Genomic DNA, 18,790 nt, shown 5'->3' on the forward strand with positions numbered 1-18,790 from the left:
CCTACAGTCAGGCCTGCGAAACCGCTCAACGGGGTACCACAGAAGTTTTGACCATTTTTATGGGTCCGTGATGTATTTGTTCTGCTAATGATAAAAGAATATTTTATAGATTGGTCGTTACACCGGTTCAAATCGCTTAAAGGTTGAAAGAGTTATGTGTTGATGTGCCGACTGAAATCGCTTCTTTCGCCTTGCCAGAGTGCTTGGTGGATGCATGAGTTTACCATGACTTGTCAGTACGTCACCAGGCAAGGCCACGATTTAGTGGTAGGTCCAAACCCACGAAGGGATCGTCGACGCCTAATAAAAGTGCATATTTTTACTCAAAGTGTCGGAATTCTGTCACTTGTTTTTTTTAATTATCATTATTAAATCTTTGCACAATCAAGTTTTCAAAAATGGAGAGTGTGCTAAAGTATGTTACCTTTAAAAACGCGAATGTAGGATAGGATGGTATTTTGTCATTTTTGTTTTTCGCTCAAAAACGGGCTATTGCGATTGCTTTGAATTGAGAACGCATATTAAAGTTACGCCAACAGCATGTTTGGCAATTTGATAAAAACATGGAGTGTTTTGGGCAAGAGAAGTTGTTGGTTTAAAACAAAACAAAATTGCATTGATTGCACAAGTATACCAGTTGTCTCATTAACCTGTGGCATAATGATTTAACAATCAAATTACCCCAGCATTAGAGTACCTTTCGGTGAGAATGTACGATAACTTTTCGAGTAGTTTACCGTGAATACCACGTAGTTCTCTGTGAGTACTGATAGTGATACGTACTTTTCCGTGAGTACTACTTCGAGATGGTACAATAGCTTGCCCGTGAGTGCGAGTATTTTTCTGTGAGTACGAGTATTTTTCTGTGAGTACGAGTAGTTTTTCCGTGACTACTAGTTTCAAATGCTGTTTCGTGAGCACGTGTTTTTTTTTAGTAAACGTACTTTTTCGTGAGTACGAGTATACGTAGTTTTCTGTGAGTGTGAATACGAGTATTTCTCCCGCGAGAACGACGAGTATTTGCGTGGAGTACTACGGTGAGTACTGATTACAATTACGAGTATAAGTAAAAAAGAAAAAAAATTAAAACAAATGGGAAGAGTGCGAGTGTTAATATTGGAAGATACAACACTCTAATGAGTACAAGTTCGAGCACGAGACTACAATAAACAGGCCAAGAACTCGTCCTTCATCAAAGCTCATGAACTCTTCTTGACGTGAGCGTTCTTTGCCAGCCCGGATATCTGGCCGTACTGAAACACTCTATTTGATCCAGGGAAATAATATCACTGGCTTATATACAAAAATACCTAATGAATAGTTAATGGTATCATTTTGTCAAAACAAAAATAGTTATCAGCCTTTCCGAGAATGAACGAAGACATTCTCCTAAGTATGGGGTATGCTTGCAGGAGAAGGACAGGATATAGGTGGGGAATGATAATTTGGATACACGTACGAATGTCATTAGTAACGGGACTTTTACAGGGCCTAATTAAGTAAAGTCTTATAAAAAAAAGTTCAATATTCACACCTGCTAATCACCTGCTAAACAAATAAGTTCAATGGATACTTGGGGGACGGCCTGGCACCGACTTGTGTTTCGCCAGGTAATTATATCCACATTACGATCGGTATGATGATGTCTTTAAAATGACGATTTCGATAGTCGGGCGGCAATATTTCTCCAGAGGATTGGTGCTTGTATTGACTGTACAATCAGGTTTCGCGATAACCATTGTAGTTTCTTCGGCTAAAAACAAATCCGATGCCTATATCCATTATTTATACAGAGAACAACAAGTAAACTATTTTTAAAAAAAAACAGTACATTTGAATGAAAGCCTTCCCGCCAAAAGTTCAACTGCACACAGTCGGTGTATTTCGTGGTATAAGGGAGAACCCGCTGCGCCGAGCGGTACCCATCACAAACAGACGAAAATTGCAAATCACAAGAAACCCCGAAAACAATCAATTACAATGTAAAGGCAAGCCGAGTTTATTTGCACCGGGGTTCGGCCCGGTGCGTCCCGCCACCTGTCGTGCCCTCCGCCGAATTCCGAGAGTCCCGGTTACTTTCGTCAATTTCTGGAGGAGAAAAGTCCTTAGTCTTATTTTTAAAAATTAAGACCGGCTTTATGAAATGGATCCTACAAGTTGGAACAACTGCAAATTAAGAATGGACTAAAGATAACAGGAAAGTTACGGGTACAACCACGTTATCAAAGTCTCTTTGGGGGGATGTTGGCTCTGAAAAGAGCCGGTTTGGTATCGACGTTTCGAACAGTACCCTGCTCGTCTTCAGGAGAAAATGCAAGTCGTTTTCTATGCAGCACATATCAATCTAGGCTCACCATTTATAAACCAACATTCGAAAATGCCATGGTTCTCTTAATAACGAAAATTACAAATTTTATCGCGAGTGACTCAGATGGGCCTATTAAACTGGTATGTTTAGGGAAAAAACTTGTGTGTAGTCTCACTTCACAAATGAAAGGATCAGGATCAGACTCGCATCACCGAACCATTTTACCGAACTTCTCAAAGCCGAGAACGAAATATATTTGATTGTTTCTTCTGTTCTCCACTTGGACTGCGAGGTGATATTGTCACCCTGTGGAACAGCACCCTCATCGGCGTCTAGTCAGTTTTGTTTGTCATCGTCCAGGATAGTTCACCGCACTGAGATCAAACCCCAACTCCTCAGAATTTCGGAGGCTAATTTCTTCGCATGACTTTTGATTCGGTAATCACGGGGTCCCGCTGTTCAGAGAGTGTGGAAATAACTACCGAGCTCAAAAGCTACCGACTCGGTTCCCCTCCAGAGCTCCAACCGAGCCGGGAGCGAGTTCTGACGGGCCGACCGGTCGACAAACAGACTACTACCACTGCCCCAAAACAGGAAAGTTTATCTCGTATGGACCCCCTCTCCAATATATCTCCACGCCCCCACTCCACACACCCATACAACCGAACCTCACCTAGACTTGTGGACAAGTCGTTAAATCGGCCCCACGCGCTAAGATAGTGGTCTCGCGAGATCACTGCTCTCGCGCGAACTGATGGCTCCCCGATTTCGACTCCTCAGGCTGTGCACAAACTGCTGTCAGCTTGTACAAGTCGTTAATGAGGAGTCGAAATCGGGGAGCCATCAGTTCGCGCGAGAGCAGTGATCTCGCGAGACCACTATCTCAGCGCGTGGGGCCGATTTAACGACTTGTCCACAAGTCTAAACCTCACCACAAATCGCAATTGGGATATTTAATCTACGGGACCAACAGTGAAATCTAGCCCATGATTTAGCTGTAATTGTATTATTTCATGATTGGTAGTTGGGTCGGAAATTGTTTAGCAAACCAGCGAGACTTGAAACCCACATGGCCCGGTCCCCGCGGAGAGCCGAGTGGCGAGCGGCAAGGCGCCACGCTGCATTCTTACAGAAGAGGGTTGTAACCCCGGCTTCTTGTCCGTTAGACAAACTGCTAATCAATTTTGATACACTTACAATTATGTCGGTGCTTTTGAGTGCCGCCACGGAGGCTCGTCCGTGCCTGGGATGGACAACACCCCTGTGGGACCGCGGGGCTAGCCTGGTCTCTGTCTCATTAGATTACAGTTATCTTGCACATTATTGAGTTCCCATACCGCTCTATTATTATGGCACCGTCTGGATTAGTAATTGGGCAATAGTTGATGCCCTTTTGAGAATGGTATAGATACGAAAAATGAGAAAAAAATCTTATCTTAGTTTTTAAAGTAAAGCACAACCTTGTTGTTTAATTAACAAAGTTTAACAAAAAAACATGTCAACTGTGGTAAAGTATTTTGTTCCCGCGTTTGAAAGTTTTCTAAAGGGAAGGCCCTTTCTGCAGTAGTTACCTCCAAAATATGACCATTAATGATAACTTGAACGTCAGTTGGGCCAAACTCTTAACTGTTTACTAATAAACACAAATAGGGTCAGGTCTTAGTCTCGTGTTTTCTTTGTTGATTTGTACCTTTCAACTTCCATGGCTAAATTTAAATTTTCCAACAAAAGGCCCCATGGTATAATTTGTATGACCATCGGATACCTTAACTACAGTAATTAAAGAAACAAAATCACGCTATCATTAAACTCAATAATGGAAGTGCGCATTCGTGTGAGAATATTAATACTTGGTTACATTAATGTATTTGCTTTACTAAACTTCGCATGTGTCTAGCAATCACAAATAAAACACCATAAGTTCTTGTTTTATTCCAGAAAAGGGAAGGTTTAAGTCAATAGTTGAAACAATACATTCAAATGATGACGATAAACGAATAGCTGCATAGAGCACTCAATTCGAAGTATTTTTATGAATTTCCTTTGACTTAGCAGACAGAAAATTACATAGCTGAGTTGAACAGTGAACGATAACTTTATACACTGAGAAGTAACGAGGAAAAATAAATGATACTAAATTATGTGTCGTTTTTACAAACAGTTTATCAAATGGTTTTCTCAAATAGTTTTATTTATTGGCCAATAAAAAAAACAGTACATTAAACATAAAAAAATGAGAAAAGGCAAAATGAAGGTGGACACATCAACCACAATTTGTCATTTTGTCATCATTTTTGTTTTGTCTTTCACTCCTTTCTTCATTATTTTTTTGAGGGGGTGGGGAGGGGGTGGATATATCACATCGTAACATCTGAGGTGACCAGATATAACGCAAAGAAAAACACCGGAGGAGCTAATCCGCGTGGGGTGCTCGTCAGCCTGCAGACCCTAACCCCGTCATCTGCAGGCGATTCACGGCGACGATGCACCGTGGACGGGCCGCTTCCATGGGGTCCTTGCCAATCTCAGAGCACTCGGAGACGAACGGCTGAGATTGGTTGTCCTCTATTTTGGGATTTCTAGATATATTTTTTGTTTAATGCAACCTAGCAATTGGATCCCTCCGGGTTGGGTTGATTGATACTTTTATGACGTGCGCAGTGGAACAATGGTCCAATTTCATAGAGCAGCAAATAATATTGCTTACATTTTTTTGCTATAAGCGTAAGTGAGCAGGATACCAGTCTTAGATTTCACATTTGGAATAGTATTGTTGTTGGTTACCTTGTTCTGGTAAGCATACTCTTGTTGTGATTAGTTACTTTTTGTGCCTAAAAAGCAACTCTATGAAATTGGGCTCATGTTTCAAGAAGGAATAAAAACGAGCATAAACCGGATCTGCTAAACTTTGTTTTTTTGTAAAGCCACCAGATTTACCGGGTCACACCCCTATGTTCCGACACCCCTATGTTCTGACACACCTATGTTCGCAACCTTGGTGACACACCTTGTTCTGACAACCTTGGTGAATGTTCCCAATTCTAATCCTAACCCTAACCATTGGGAAAGGACCTAACCATAATCCAAGCGAATAAATCACATGAGTTTTTCGGAACAGGGTTGTTGGGACATAATGGGGTGTCAGACATTTTTAGAGCAGTCACCGATTTGCTTATCCTATATCTGAAGCCAACGCGCACAGTTATAGCGCAAATCATGCTTTTGAGGATCTAGTAATAATGGAACTGCTATCAATTAAATTCCATTCAATAGACAATAGATCAAGGTTGACAATAGGTATCAATTTCTCACAGGGGGAAATATATTTTGGCTGCATAATGGCAACTGTTACCACTCTTTTATCCAGTTTGTTTGAGTCACGACATTGTTTGTCACGCTTGGTTTGATTTTATATGTTTACCCAAAATGTGCCCGTCAATCTTGAAAAACATACATTTCACACATACATCTCACGCGTTGCTTCGTATGTAAATTTGATTTATCATTCTGCGTTCATTTCACAAGTACAGTCATTCTTTACGCATATTTGTTTATACTTTGGCTTTTATGGCTTGACGCATTTCATTCTCATTATTATTTTTGGTCTGAGTTGTACTTATTTTTTGATATGTGTATTTACAAATTACACTTTTGGTAATTGTCAAAGACCAGTTTCCCCACCTGGTGCATAACAGGTGCATGAAATAACAAATTTATGAAAAATTTGGGAACAATTGGTCAAGTTGCAAGAAAATAAAGGAACATAACTGAGTAAATTAAACGAAAAACAACAAAACCCCACAGTCTTATTGCATATGAATTTGAATATGTTTGCTAAAACAAATATAGACTCGTTGCTTAAAATAACGTGTAGAACACCCACATTAACAATGGTTATAATTTATACATTATAAGTATATACAAAGACAGAAAATTACTGATGGAATGGTACTCCATGCATCAATGATCAGGCCTTGATTTTCATTTTTGAGAGGGCGAGGCCATTTCCATTTCACAAAGGACACTTCAATTAGAAAATCTTAAAGTCTAGTGGTAACTTTTGAAGATGCCCCAATGCCAAGACAAGGAGCAACACAGGACAGGAACAGGGGCAACACATGTCAAGATCATGGGGCAACAGACAGAGGCCAAGATCAGGAGCAACATAGGCGAAGACCAGGGGGGAACAGTGTCAAATACCCAGGGAAACAGAGGCCAAGACCAGGGGCAACAGAGGTCAAGAACTAGGGGCAACAGAGGCCAAGATCTGGGGCAATAAATGACATGGCCTCCGCGGCCACTGTGTAGTTCCAGGCCTGCAGAACACTCAATTATTTCTCAGATAATATAAAATACACTGTCCTGTTTTTCAGAGCTCGCGAAGTGTTAGGTTAATACAGCCTGAGAAGGCAATGTTTAGTTTGTATTGTAGCTTACAGCTATCTAGAAGGATTGGTTACACCTGTTGCAACTCAAATGAAGCCGTTTCGAAACTTCAGGATGGCTCATTTCACCTTCCTAGGGGGACATCTTATCTGTAGAGTCTTTAATCTAGGCATTCAGTTGCCAATAAAGCGGGGAATCTACGTAATTAACTGCCACTAATGTCCCCTGCAATTTATCTCACAAATTAACCGTAAAATGAAGGCACAAAATAATTTGCTCAAGAATTTTATAGGGAGGGTATCCCTTTGGTAATTACTCCAGTATTCATGACCGTACAAAACTTACTTGGATGGTATGGACATTGGTAGAAAGCACTGCAGCTGTTCAAAACGTAAAACATTTTGATAAATAATTCCCTACTAGGGGATGTGGTTTTACAGAGAAGGATGCAAAGACATTGTATAATGAGAAACGTTTCTGCATGAAACGTTCTACAGATTGCGTGTTCAAGGGCTACGAATTATTCTTCATACATGAGGATAACCGCTCCAGATTTTCGGCGGTATCTCAAAAACGCTATTAGAATACCTTTTGAAATAAACTTTTCACGAGTTAGTTTAATTGTACCTGAAATTTATATACGTTTAAAACAATTGAACAGATCTGCTTTAAAGACAGTTGACACTGTCAGTCTTCTCACTGGGTGTATCTCAATTAATGCTCAAAATAACAAACCTGTGAAAATATGAGCTCAATCGGTCGTCGAAGTTACGAAATAATAATGAATGAAAAAACACCATTGTCACACGACAAACCTTTTAATTAATGGTGTTTTAAGAAAGAGGTTTTCACCCCAATTTTAATTTGAGAAAGGCTTCGAGGCATGAAGCTTTTCTCATGAATCTTTTCTCATGAATCTGAAAGCACACAATTTTATGCAACAATTGGGTTTTCGTTATTTTCGTGCAACTTTACAGGTTGTTTATTTGATGCATGTTTGGATACATCCTGCCTCTAAAGGTAGGATTCATGAAATTTTTCTTGAAGAGTGACATTCGTTTACTAGTTTTTAGGCAAATATTATTCTTTGTAATTTATTTTTTCCCTGCAATTTTCACAAGTTTGCCCGCTGCTTTTCAGTTATGCGGACCACGTTCATTCGTTTACTAGTTTTTAGGCAAATATTCTTCTTTGTAATTTATTTTTTCCCTGCAATTTTCACAAGTTGGCCCGCTGCTTTTCAGTTATGCGGACCACGTTCATTCGTTTACTAGTTTTTAGGCAAATATTCTTCTTTGTAATTTTTTTTTCCCTGCAATTTTCACAAGTCGGCCCGCTGCTTTTCAGTTATGCGGACCACGCTCAAATCCAACCTCAGACGGGAACATCACGTGAGGACTGAGTTTTCAGTCGACATAGATTTTTACAGGGGGTTCCCCTATTTTGGTTTGCCCTTCCACATCTATAACTGAGATTTCTTCATCGTCTTCTTTACACTGCTACCTTCAGGCCTACGGGTCACATTGCTAGTTTCTTGTGGGATTCTTTTGTGTCATAACCAGTGAGTTTCAAAGTGACATAAGTCAGAGTGGGGTTTGTGTTCGCAATAATTTAGAAAACCTAACCAAAAGTTTCTGATCGAGTATGGCAGTTTTTCTCAGGACAGGACAGTTGCTTCTGAAATTATTTGAACAGACAGTTGGAATAAAAATCATATTTCAAATTGTTACCAACCAGGTAACACAATCCTTGTACAGTCGTGTTTACTGAAACCAAGGAATACAAAACCCACTGAAAGTGAACATTGACTTTGTATTTGAACTTTAGAATTGAAGTTTTGGAAATCGTCAGTTTATTGGACAGGTGACGGTTTGTAGACGATGGGTCCAGGCCTTGGTCAGCGCCAGGTCCCAGGTGCTTGAAGCGTGTTCGAATTGAAAACCACAAAATGGCTAAGTTTAGTAAAGCTTCGGGCCATGGACCAGAAACTGTCTACTCTGTGATCAGAAAATCTACACTGTGGCTGGACCCATGTTGTATTCCACTTTCACTTATTGAGAAAATGTGGGCAACATTCTCATTTTGGGTAGAATTTGAAACTTTGCATGGTGGAAGTATAAACCCGGAAAGGTAGGTATGCGATAACACCATGTCAATATCTCGTTTTGAGTATGTGTTGGTTCTGAAAAAACGATGGTAAATGAATGAACGTTTCAATCAGTATGCTCTGATCGTCTTCAAGAGAAGACTCATTGTAGAAAGGTTCTTCAATTGCACACAAAGAGATGGAATATGTAACGATGACTATCTCGAGAAAAAATAATAATAAACAACAACAGCACTATGATTTTTTTGGCAATTTTCGACAACGTAACGACCTTTTTGGCTGATTTTCTCATATTTTGATTGTGAGATGCATGTGTTATTTATTTGTAAACAAACACAAGATTATGATATTTGGAGGGGGGTGGGGTTAGGGCAGACGTCGCTAGCCCGCATGAAATGATCCTAGAAAGTCTGCTCAGAGGAAAATTCGACAAGGAGTGACCACCCAAGCCCCAAGACAAACGACACACCGCTCCAAGTCTATACGCACTGCCGTCGATTTCACCAAACTCGTCCTAACTTAGGATACATCTTAGGGCTTAGGACGAGTTCAGTTCCGCATCCGAAGACGTTAGGACGCATTGAACCCATCCTAAGTTAGGATGGGTTATTCGTCCTAACTCGAGATAGGATTAATCCTCTAGCGTTTCGTGAAATCGGCTGCGTATATATCCTAAGACCCATACAAATCACTCTTCCGATAAACCCCAATGAAACAGGTTTTAAATTGTTGTAGATTTTTACTTGTTGAAATACATCATATACTCATGCTGATGCCGTGTTCCCGAAGTACAAAACAACATTAACTCCTGATATAAAAAAAAACCAAGAATGTATTGTAGACTATACTTTGCCCTTCAGCCTCGTTATGGTTATATCTATACGAACGGGAGGGGAACAAACGGCTGCAGTGACAGACAACTCACATTTCTTAATATCATGGGATGTGTGCAAAGAATGAATTATTCTATTGGCCTTGCTTATGCGATACGTTCCGTGTAACTTCTAGGACACCATACTTTCTATAGGAACGTTTATTTTTATAATTCGATCAGGGAAAAAACTTTACAATTCCGGGAGAAAAAGAAGAAAAAACTCGTTAAGTTGTTCAATTTACGTTTGACAGACAGGAAACTCCATCCTTCACCATAAAGTTGTAACCGTAGACAAATATTTCCTCGGACTGCCTGACCAAATGTGCACAGCCCATCAACTTCAATATCCTCTGATTGTCAGTAAAGTGCTTCGCGCGTGAAAAAGCAATAATTTCGGGCAATATTGCCGGAGAGGAGAAGATCACTGAGTCTCCAAAAACTATAATAACACGGTAATCGAGTCATTTATTACCGTAAAATCTGCTTGCGTCTGGGACGGGGAGATCGCTCCTCATTGCCGGTACGTCGCCCTTAACCGAGATTGACTCTGAAGATCCGGACTCGGTGTATATTTTGTTTGATGAGTGTTTTGCAACGGTGGTGTCCGTAATGAGAGGACTCCGCGTTATAATTTCATTGCCGTGATGAGGCGCTCAGTAGCCCGCAGACGCCGAGCCGATTGATGTGAAGAAAAACTCTCTACTCGCATCCAAGCAGAAAATTGAAATAAACGAGAGGCAGCTCAGCCAAGGAAAACAGTAACCGAAAAACAAATCAAATTCTTGATGGGGGTTTTCAAAAAGTCGTTTCCCAAAAACCATCCATACTTCAAGCGCGTAATAAATATAAGCTCTCATCGCTTGAAAGTAAAGATTGGCCATCAAGAGTTAAATGTTATTTCGACCGTATCAACATTAAAAGACAAATAGGCAATAAATATTACTCCTATTTGAGAGTAGGATCTGCAGCCCCGAAGTTTTGAAAGGACAACCTGATGAATATGCATGGCTTTAAGGTTACATGGCTTTAGCAGAGCTCGTCTCTCGCCGTGGATAGGTTCAATCTGACGGTAGCATTATGTGAGGTAAGCCCTTGATCCCTCAGACATGGGCTTTCCTGCCTCGGTATAGGCTATGCTATTTTCCGAGGCAAGCCACACGGACTCTCTTGTGAATTTAGAATTAAGTGTATCTGAGACGGTCGTCCCATTCGCAGCGTGCGGTGGGGGGATCATCGTGCCGTCTCCCTAGCGTCATTTACGGGGAGAAACTTTCATAGAAACTTGATGGAGGGTTTAGGGTGGGGGATTAATCATACTTGCATCTGGAGCAGGGTTCATGACAATACGTCGAGTAGACTATTCCAGAGTACATGTCTTGTTTTACATGCATAATCATCCTACAAAGCTGGGTGAAACGATCATCGCTTACAAAAAACAGCCAACTCCGAAATATAACTAAGTCTGTTCACTCAGAACCGGGGGAAAAGTTATTAGGGATTCGGATTAAGGCCATAACTCTTGGACATAATCTTTCGGTAGATTGCGAAGTAATCTAGACAATACCATTATCAGTTATTTAAAAAACAATACCGAGTGGGATTAGGGTAGGTTTGACAGAAAACTTATATTTCGATTTGGAGCGATTCGATCATATCGATGTAAACAAAATTGCCACTTTAAAATCGCTTTGCGAAAGCATTTCGAGTTCAGTTTTGGGACAACTGAACAACATTTATATTAAAGTTGAGGGCGCATGATTCGAGCAACTGTACTGTGGTTCAAATATAGGCGTATATTGAAAATGTAAAATTGAATGTACTTTGAGTAGGCAATGAGGGGACGACACTGAATTTAAAATAAGGCAAATAAAGCAATTGGTAAATATAATATAACTTGGTTATGACATAATATAAAGCAGTTTGAGAACCATTTTATTTTGAGGTAATGAGGTAATGGAACAACATTAGGTTTGTACACTGTGCAGCCACTGACTTTGCTATTTCTGTACGTTGGTTATTCTTTACAAAACTATGAACATGTCCTGAATGTACAATGTCAATATCAAACTTTACTGTCATCTAAATTATGATGACAAATGTACAATGTTTGGGCCTAAAAATGTGTGACTGTAACCGTTTAATCTTTAAGAAAAACAATTATGCATTAGTTTGCTGTTTGGCCAAGTTTTTGTCCAAATAATTACAGTCTAAAATTACAAAGTAATCTCTGCCAACCTTGCAGCTCTTGCAACTTTAAGATTATTGGATTTTCCTCAGTAATAAAGCGGTCACTTTTAATACCCAAGCCTGCAGAGTGAATTCAGACTCCCCCATGCCCGTGACCAGTGGCCAGATCACGGCCGAGAAGTCTCTTTTAGTTTCGCTGCTACACTGACTCCGAGACACGACAGGCTTTGTTCAATTACAGACCATTAATAGTTCCATTGAAAACTCAAAAGTTCCCCCTCGGGTTGCAATCTACCTCACTCACTCTCATAATCAGCTACAATGGTCATTTCTTAATTGGGACGCCAGAGGGCTTTGAGACTCCCCAGATTTATAGAAAAACAAAACTTCCATCTAAATAGCACCTTATGGCTCCCTAGATTTATAATAAAAAGTCAAATAAAAACACGGGGTCCAATAAAGAGAATAACCCCAGTGTCATCGTATCAAAGCGGGCTTGAGGGAAGATGGTGATGGGGAAGGAAACCTCGAAATGCGGGGAGTTCATAGCGGCTCACCCGCCTCAGGCCCAACCTGTTTCTTTGGAAGGGGCTTACAAAAACACTGCAACAGTAATACTAGGAGCTGTAGGGAGGAGATTTTCTCTGATTTGAAAACATGAATGGGTACTTATGACCGGGTAAATAAAAAAATCAACCTTTCCGTGATTACTTTGTAATTGGGTCATTTTCAATCTCAACATTCGCTCGATCCCCGAAGGTAATTTATGTGTAAGTTAGTGAATGGAAAGGGGAATAATATATAAAGAGGGAATGGTAAAACGAGGTTGGACAAAGGATCGTGGTATTTGGGAGGTTAAAATCGGTCATAGCTTATATTGTCAATCAGAATGTTTGAGACGTATACAAAAGGCTGTAATGCATTTATTTCTTCACTGGCCTCCACCCTCCAACGGAAACGCCAAAATAGGCCTAGATCATAAAATATGGGGGTTTCGACTAAAAACCGATCTTAGACGTACTACTACAAGCACACGCTAAAGTAAAGACGCAAGAACGAAACAACACTTGTACCAGCCAAGACGTGAGGATCGCGTTAGCCATCAAATTAATAGGCAGCCAGTATGGCAGTACAGCCAAGACATAAACAAGTTTGTATGAATTATTGTAAGTCAGCAGTCAGCCAACTCGTTGCAAGGTTGTACATGGGCCACAAGGTAGCCAGTAGACACTGCAGACAGGCGGCCGTTTATCAAGTCAGTCACTATCCAGTCATCACAGTCCACTAGTTGCCAGCCAGTCTGTCAGCCATGGCTGGCAAGCACATCAGCCAACTAAGTCAGTTAGCGTGTCGTAAGCCAACTAGTAACTGACACCAAACTATACAACAACCCTAACTATAGCCTTTCAGACAACTATTAATTCACTATTCCTTAGTAAGACATCCATCTCGTAGCAAGCCATCCCACTGTCACTCTAACAAGTATAGACGACCTTTTATCACGGTGTGGTCATCTTGATCTTACTCCATTCCAAATCATTCCAAGTCTGGTGCCATGCGCTGTGAATGTTAGCATTCATTAATGTTATTGGAAACAGGGAACATTACCAAGATGGTGACAGCGTGAAGGTCCATAGGGTCTATATCAGCAAACTAATCAGCTCCTCAGCCATCCAAATGCAAGTCTACCAGTTTAGTCAGTCGAAAAGTACATCAGCCAACTGGTCAGTATATCTAGTATAAGCCACTAAGCAAACCTTCTGTCGCCCTAACATCTATCCACTCAACACGTAGCGCAAGAAGCCATTATGGTAAGCCAGAAAGCGGCCATCCAGAAAAAAAAACCACCATTCATCAGAAATCGTGTTTCTGATCACGCAAATATAAAAATTATTAAGGTGTGATAAACCAATCAACAGTTTACTCAATCAGAGAATGACACTTGAGCAAACATCCAATCTTAAAAGACAGTCGAATAGGCACCGCGGTTATTAAGTCAGTTAACAACATCAACAACAACAAAATCACGACTGCAATTCATATAAGTCCACGATTAGGTGAAACAAAAAGCAAACAAGATCCATGTGTATGCATAAGATTAAGAAAAACTAATTGTCAATTGTCAAAGCCCTATTTATTGCTGTAAATAATACCCCATCACCTACAAAAATTCCCAAAGGCAAAATAGCCTATTGTTTAACCCTATGTTGCTGTAAATAATGCACCATCACAAAAACGAACAAAAATCACAAAAGCAGTAAATTAGTAAAGCAGTGTGTATAAACTTGCTTTTTGTCTTTTCGTCTTATTCTAAAAAAAAAAAGCGTAAAGCAATCGACTGTCAGCGATCAATCGAGCTCAAATCCATCATACAAAAAAACAGATAAATAATTCCCATTAGTCGGCACTACATCACATCGAACAAACAAGATAATTAGAGATTTAATCGCCGCAATTACCCACTAAACTCATGAATACCAAATACGCGGATCGGACCGAGAAAGGGGGAAAACCCAAAGATGGCTAGCCAGGGTGGCTCCAGCCGGGGGTTGGGGCGCATTTTGTCCCCCCACAATTCTCCAAGGTCCGTGCCGCTCATCAATAGACAGCCCCGTTGTCTAGTGAAGCTGGCAAGCCGTTATTGACGGCGCAGAGCGAGAGGGGGAAACGCCCACAAATCTCTCCCCTCCACAGTCTCCGACCTCAGCAGTGATTTTGATGTTTCTGACTATACAGTCAGATTTTAATAACGGCGATTCCCAAGGGCAAGTGGTAATGTATACGCTCGTGTGAAAGCGTACAGATAATCCGCACGCAAATTGTCGTTAATTAGTGTAATGACCAGTACCGCACCACTAATCGCGGTGTACAAATACGAGGAAACAGGGTTTGAAGCAGCCACGATGGAACAGCCGTGAAATTTGATTTTAACCAGAGAGAAACATACGCACACAAAATCCCCAAGAACATGATTAAAAAATAGAAATCCTCCCACAGTCCTCGCTTCCGTCTGAGGAAGATAGTTAATAGGATTTTCTAAAGAGTTGAAGCCCCGTAGGATAGGGTCTACGTCGTTTATTCTTGACGATCCCGTAATTGTTTCTGTTCTCAATCGGGCACTGGTTCTAACTTGGGAATAATTATCCCCCTTGGAATGTTTCAATCGGGAAAAGAAAGACTCGTTCATTTTAGCGCTAGGGTCAGGTACAAGATATTTCAGACTTTCATCTGAATTCGGACAAAAACACTCATTTTGTTTTCTCTCAATAAAATAAAGTCATGCTCTTTTGATCTACTTCTCTAACGTGCTGTGTATACTATTTTCAAGCTCATTGAAATTTACAACTGGGTTATCAAAAGATGGAAATGCCATTTCAATGTACCTCCTACAAGAATTGACTCTCACCCTTTTACTATGTCTCGAAGACAAATTCACACCATTTATAACCGAATTCCCTCAAAGATTATTGGAAAACAAAGATGCTTGATGAAACCAAATCGGTTTTACCGTCTCGTTTTATGAAAGGAAAGTTTGCAAGTTTGGGAGGGGGTCGTACAAGTAAAGAGTCACGTCAACTTTATTTCTGGCCAGTTGCTGTGGCTACACCTCTGAGTACTTCACCGTGCAGAAAATAGCTCGGCCTTACGAAACTAACCAATAGCGCCCTCTTTCGCTCTTTGAAAATGAAACTCTCAACAGCACTGAGTTTTTTTTTACATAATATTTCAGCTTCTATCATTTAAGCAAAATATATTGAGTTGAACTTATAATGTTATCAGACCAACTGTAAGAACTCTCAGAGCATTGATATATTGGGGTGTAATTGCAATCCGTTAGGATTGCAAGTAACTTCTAGGGTAAAAAGTGTACCTACGTTGGTTTCATTGTCAGAAATTTGAAATAATGTAGGTCAATCATTCCTATGGTTGCAAATAACTTTTTGATCATACTTAATCTCACACAAATTTCTCAACAAAAAAACTTCACAAAAGGATTTGAATTGTGATATATTGATGCTGCATTGGTTCAGTCGTTCGTTGTTTATTTACAGGCCACTAAAAGCCCCTCCAAAACCAAACAATTATCAACATTGCCCTCTGCTTACAACAACCTCCGGAAACGTTCGAGCACTTTTCAAAATCACATCGAGAAGAGCGGGGGGTGCTAACAAAAGTAGCTATCTCCAATCACCCACTTCACTGGGATCTCTTCCACTCCACATCATATCCACAAAATGATTAATGAACATTGATATAATCCGCTTGATATGTAGCTAAAATTTCTTGCGCGGGGGAAGTTATACTATAAATTTGGCACGAAATAATGACACTAAATCCAGTTAATAAAGCCCGCCAAGTTAAATGTAATGGAGTGACGCGCGGGAAGAGCCCATATCCTGTGTATTTCCCGCCACTCCAGAGAGAGACTTGGTAGCCCTATTTTGTGTTAGTGTTAATGGGCAATGAAATAAACCGTTTACCGATTCATCACGGGTTTAATGCCAAGCGTGCGTCGTCGAGTGGTAACTCTTCGATCTCTCAAATTATCTTAACGAGCCCATCTCGAGATACGGTCCCCGTAGCTTATAGCCAAACGCTTGCCGGTTGATGAGCGGTAATGATGTAAATAATAGCTCAGTTATTATACAGGGCAATATTTAATGAACAGCCAAAAATGAAGTCATTTAATCGGACAAAAGCCATCTATTATTTAACCACACAAAAAATCATCTCTGCCAACTCTCTTTTTTATTATCGGAAGTCGATGTTGGAAAAGCTGACGAGACGGAGTCGTGTGGACAAACAACAAGGAAGGAAACCACTGACTTAAATGCGGAGGACTACAGTTTTCTTTTTGGACTAGAACAAGACTATGTTGCTTTACAGAGGGGGAGCGGCTGCTCTTTAAACAGCCACTCAACATACCATTATTATTTTAGGTATTTTAAGTTTTCATAACTTGAGGTTTTCATTAATTGGAGAATGAAGAAAATCCTAAGATAGGACAGTATACAATTGTTGCACGCTGTGATGGGGTTCATGGCGTTTTGTACACCCGAGGGGGGAAATGGCACCCGAGGCGAAGCCGAGTGCCATTTCCCCCCTCGGGTGTACAAAACCCATGGACCCTGATCACAGCGTGCAACAATTGTTTTGTTATACCTTGGTAACATTAATATTCCTCTTCTCGAAGTTCTGTTGTAATCTTAAACATTTACGACGGAGTATTCGTTGTTTAATTAGCAGACGAACAAGAAACTATTCCTGACAGTTCCCTCGAACCCGCGCGTGTTTCATACAGCGCTGGAAATCGACCAACGGTGGGAACGATCAAGGTGATGTACACCCGGTCCGGTGTACATGACTTTTCATGTTACCCGGCGCGCTCTGCATTACGCGTAGCGCTTATCTTTAGCCATGATACATGCGTATTTGTTGCACAGCACGTGATTGGTTCTCGACCAATCAAACTTCACAATTTCTATAGAGGTATAACAATTCAATATGGTTGATTACAAAAGCACATTATAACTGACGCAATATCTACAAATGACAGACCAATTCATATCATTTATAAGCTGTGAGCAGAAAATACTGCTTAGCGAATTATTTTCTTTACAAAGCAAAAAAAGAGTGTGCCGCTAGTTGTATGCGGTGTCTACAGTGTATACTGGCATTTTTGCTGGTAACCAGTTTCTGTTAAGCATGATCTGTCTATGCTTAGCAAGTTTTTAGTTACAGGCTTACAAACTTGCCTTATCCATTGTTCCCAGGATAGTTCATAGAATTAAAACAAACATGGGAATGGTCACACTGAATAGCAAAGCAAAATTGTCACTTTCTTATATCTGAAATTGCATGATTTGGTTAGCAAGATATTGTACAATAGACTTTTGCACATGGTGCTAAACTAAACAGCGCCCTCACTGGGGCAAAAGGAGGCAGCTCATTGGTTGATAGCTGTTGTGTAGCGTAAAATCGTGCGCGTGACCTCACGTGCCAGCAGTGTTGTTTGCTCCTCACACTGTTCTGTTTTATCTAATCGTTAAAAACCTCGCATTTAACTGTACAAAGCAGAATAAACCAATATTTAACAATAATTAATATACACGGAGATGTGATTTTACGTATGGTTTAAATTCATTGTTGTGTAGACCTTATGATCATGCGACAAAACTGACACCACACAACGTCCTATTTCTCGGAGATTGCACTGGCTGATTTATATCATCTTTTAAAATAAAGAAATGGGGGTAGGCCCTATATCCCAATACGTTCACTTGATGTATAATTTTGTGGTATTTTTTTTTTATGTGGTAACTATGGTAAAAAAAATTAAAATTTCTCCCGAAATGTCCCTGGAATGCCTTCGGTCACTCTTATTGTTATCATTGCATTGATAGACAGAAAATGAATATTGCAATGTCTATTTTCTTGTTATTTTTGGTTTATGTGCACAATCTTAGGCCGTGTCCGAAACGGCGACTTCGGCTACAGCTACGGCTAGATCGCGCGCGTCTGCCTATTCTTCAACACTGGTAGACGCGCTGATCTAGACGTAGCTGTAGCCGAAGTCGTCGTTTCGGACACAGCCTTACAACGAAGTTCGATCAGAGCAAGAATGTTGGCAATAAAATAACACAAGGGGGCGCTATTCTAATTACTGGTAATCACAGCTGGCTCCACGAGATAAAGTCCCGTGACGCAATAATAAAAAGTAAATAGACAAAGAAATAACCTAATTTCTTGAATAAAACATACCTAAATAATATCAAGGATACAATAAATGCTTCTTTGTCTCAATGTTTTATTAATGTTACTTTGTGAGTTTGTTTTATTTTTAGTGATATATTTCGCACTTTTTTTTTTTTTTTTTTTTCTACATTTTAGGGCCTAATCATTTATTACAGAACGTCAGCAAACAGAA

The sequence above is a fragment of the Asterias rubens genome, chromosome 9 (genome assembly GCF_902459465.1).
Source record: "Asterias rubens chromosome 9, eAstRub1.3, whole genome shotgun sequence".
Taxonomy (NCBI): Eukaryota; Metazoa; Echinodermata; class Asteroidea; order Forcipulatida; family Asteriidae; genus Asterias; species Asterias rubens.